The sequence below is a fragment of the Mastomys coucha genome, unplaced genomic scaffold (assembly GCF_008632895.1).
Source record: "Mastomys coucha isolate ucsf_1 unplaced genomic scaffold, UCSF_Mcou_1 pScaffold1, whole genome shotgun sequence".
NCBI lineage: Eukaryota > Metazoa > Chordata > Mammalia > Rodentia > Muridae > Mastomys > Mastomys coucha.
The window spans coordinates 68,869,435-68,873,453 of record NW_022196891.1 but is presented as its reverse complement, the minus strand read 5'-3'; the positions used below and the strand labels follow the sequence as shown (position 1 = coordinate 68,873,453).

At 44.9% G+C, this 4,019-nt stretch overlaps 1 pseudogene; it reads right to left on the bottom strand.

Moving 5' to 3' along the window:
• Positions 1-184: 184 nt before the first annotated feature.
• Positions 185-4,019, bottom strand: part of LOC116096856 — a 6,571-nt pseudogene continuing 2,736 nt past the window's right edge.

The window sequence follows — 4,019 nt, the reverse complement described above, 5'->3', positions numbered from 1 at the left end:
CTTTGAGCAAGATGCAGGGTATCCCAGAGTGCACTGCGGGGATTTGAGGAAGTCCGACCCTGACTGGTCGCGAGCTCAGCCTCATGTTACTAATGTTGTGATACTTGAGCTCATCCAACTAGGTTACCATCAGCGTGGCAAGAGGCCTCCTCTTCAGCTGCGACCTCACCCTAGATGAACAACCCTATCCAGGTTCCTGTAGCCTCAAGCCCAGAGCTTCAGGGATCTGCCCATTAACAGCGTAGGCCAATTTCCCAACCAAAATGCTTTCCACAGTCATGCACACCTGGAAGGGAGCTATCTCATCAGTGCCTCCATCTAGGGAGCATTTCCGGTCCTATAACCCAAAGAAAAGGCTGTCTTCCCTCTCAATATTAATTTATCTTGAGGGATCATTTATATCCAACCTACTCTAGAAGAGCTCTGCCGTGGCTCCTTGGGACCTTGCCCATCACCCTCAGGAAAAAGCTGGAGCCACAGCCAATCTGAGTTATGGCCACGGCCAAATCCCAGAACAGGAGAAGACAGACGGGGAGGCCAGTGAGATACTGCTTCAAGGTCATTGTCCCTTGTCTCTTCCTCCCTTGGATGCTCTCTCAGACAGTTCCTCCTGGTTTGAGGCTCCTGAGCACCCCATAGAGCATAGATGTAGAGCACAACCCATACCTGACTCCCCATCACTCCCACCCCAACCCCCTACGACCCTCCCTTCACCCCAGCTATAGCCTAGACCAGAATCCTCACTGGCACGTTCCTTCATTTTCAGATCCATCACCTGGGCCTGTTTATTTCAGTACGTCTGTGCTGGTGTAAGGAGCAAGGCCTTGTGGTTCTGGATCTTTGGCCCCCTTGCGTTCTATATAAGTTAAAAAACTACTTGATCCCAAAACTAGTTCCTGGCCTCCTTACTGGCCAGGTGAGTTGGGTTCCGGACTTTCCAAGGTAGTGTGTACCTCACACCACACCTATAATTTCCTTGGTAATTCCCTTGCTAAAAGTTTTTAAATTTTTCTTTGAGGAAACTAAGCCTGTTTATTCTCAGAGAAAGATATCGCTTCTGACATGCAGGTTGTACTTCCTGGGTATGGGTGACGGGAGAGTTCCTCAGGTTAATGTGGTTCCTAAAGTCCCTGCATCCTCTAGGCTTGAGTTGCTAGTCTGCAGAGAGAAGTCAGGGCTCACAATACTTACTTAGTATGGAGGTTTTGCCTGGTAATGTAAGACTTTGACGAGCCTTAGCTTACCAGAGACCTTCCTGAGTGAATCACAAAGAGCCTGAACGATGCAAAGAGCATGAGGATTTTTATTTCAGTGCACCAAGGCCATCTCAGACCCTCAGGAAAGGAGGTGACCCTGCACAACTTGTTCAGTGAGCTTTTATACAATTTTCAGGGTGCCCCTACCTGCAGGTAGTTTCTCACCCTGTGACCTGAGGAATGTTAATTAGCCTTTCCCTTCCGGAGAGTTCCGCTATCTTTCTAAAGTTCCTGAGATTATCTTATTGAGGAAATTCCCGGCCTCCCAGTGTTTTTCTGAGATGTCCCAGTTTACTGAAATCTTACAGTAAAAAGTGTCTAGCTCTGCAGTGTCTATCATGATGATAGAGGCAAACGTCCTTGGTTCTGAAGAGAATGTCCAGGAGGTGCTGTGCAGCAACAGCTGCAGGGGGAGACCCCAGTTACCACCAGGGGTTCTGGGTCTTCTCTGGAAGCCCCGTCCCTGTGACTATTTAAGTTTCGGGGCATCCCGAGTAAGCAGAAGGTCTCAGTATGTCTGAGAGCAAACCAGGGACTTATTTCCTCTGCTTATGAAGTGAAGAAATAGAGATCCGAAGACTGTAGGTGGTTTACGCAGTACCGCGGAGCTAGATGGTGATTCCTGTAAGGGTGCAATTTCCATCCATCCCAGCAGAGGGCATTCTTCAACAGAGACACAGAAAGAAACAGCTACCTGGATACAGTTCTTGCGAGAGATCTTAGCTGCTTGCTGCCTCTGAGTCACTCCCGCTGACAGACGATGAACTAAAACCAGAATGCATATGTAGGGGCTCTTGTCCTGCAGCATCCCCGAGCTGCCTTGCCCAGAACAGCTCTTCAAAGGCCTAGCCAGGATCCCTGAGAGCAAGATGAGCAGCCTGCTGCTTAGGCCATTTTGAAGAGATTTCAGAGGATAAGAATTTTAGTATTCTGCCTAGAGATCTTTCTTGTGGTATTTTGGTGAAGAATACAGCTGGTTTGTTTGTTTGTTTGTTTGTTTGTTTGTTTTGCCCTTCTCTGAAGAGTCTGCCTGAGGCTGAGGTAAAAAGATTCAGATTAATTGCATTGACAAAGGAAGTCTCATAAAAAGCCTCAAAAGCAGTCATCTTGTAATTTCTCACCCTTTCAAGTTCAATCCTACTGATTAGGCCATCCTTGATATCGGTCTTTTCCTAATATTCTCCCGTTGCCTATAGCAAAGCATCTCCAGCTTGGGAGCTTGGGAAAAGCTCCCCAGATGCCTTATGCTAGACTGGTGCTAAGGCATCCATCTTCTACTCTTCGGACTTGGGTACTCCTGGTTTGGAGGCCTTTAGCTGTAAAGCAGGGCACTTAAACAACACCAGCACCACTGTTAACACTGTTAAACACTGTTAGCTCCTAATTCACAGGCCTTTAGACTTGGACTAGGATCAATACTACTAACTTTGATGGTTATCCGGCCCTTAGACTAAGCTATTCTGCTAGTGTCTTAGTTTGCTTTCTGTGCTGTCACAAACTCCATGACCAAGCACAACGTGAAGAAGAAATGGTTTATTTTACTTTATGGTTCATTGTGAAGGAAAGCCAAGGCAGGAACTGAAGCAGGCTGGGAACCTGGAAGCGGGAACTGCATCAGAAGCAATGAAAGCCTGCCGCTTACTGGCTTAGTCTCTAGGCTCACACAGAGCCACCTTTCTTACACCTCCCAGAACATCTTCTAGGAGTGTCATGGATTCTACGTTATGCTGGACCCTTCCACATCAATCATTAATCAAGAAAATTCACACACAGACTTGCCTACAGGTCAATCTGATGGAAGTATTTTTTTTTCTATTGAGGTTTCTTCCCCCAAGATGACCCTAGTTTATGTCAAGTTGACAAAAAACTGACTAGTACAACCAGTTTCCTGGCTCTCTAGCTCTCAGTTCATTGAGATCTATCAACATCATAACTGAATGAATAATTATATATTTACAAAGGTTCATTCCTATAACCTCTTCCTCACATGTGCATGCAAACTATTTAAAGAGATATGCAAAGACGTCTGCATTGGCCACCTCTCATCAATGATATACGAAACCAAAAGATAAATGGCTCTGCATGTGGTACCTCTGACATTTCTTTTAAAATTAATACCCTAATATCTCCTAATATCACAATACAATGTGGCAAAAGAAAAAAAAAGAGTTTAAAAATTCAAATTCCCACAGGCAGTGGTGGCACACACCTTTGATCCCAGCACTTGGGAGGCAGAGGTAGGCAGATTTCTGAGTTCAAGGCCAGCCTGGTCTACAGAGTGAGTTCCAGGACAGCCAGGGCTACACAGAGAAATCTGGTCTCAAAAAAACAAAAAAAAAGAAAGAAAGAATGAATGAAAGAAAAAAGAAGGAAAGAAAGAGAAGAAAAGAAGAGAAGAGAAGAGAAAAGAAAAGAAAAGAAAAGAAAAGAAGAGAAGAGAAGAGAAGAGAAAAGAAAAGAAATTCAAATTCCCAGCCTGAGGCTCCCATAAATAATCCTAGGGTAGAACCGTTGGAGGTCTCACCATCCCTGACCTTAAATTGTACTACAGAGCTATGGGAATAAACACAGCATGGTCCTGGCACAAAGACAGACATTTTGATCAATGGAAAATAATTTAATACCCCAAAATAAGTCCATACACCTATGGACACTTAAAGTTTGAAAATTTTCCACATACTGGAAAAAGGACAGCATCTTCAACAAATGGTGCTGGTCAAACTGGATGTTTGCATATTTGTATAGGAGAATACAAATAGATCC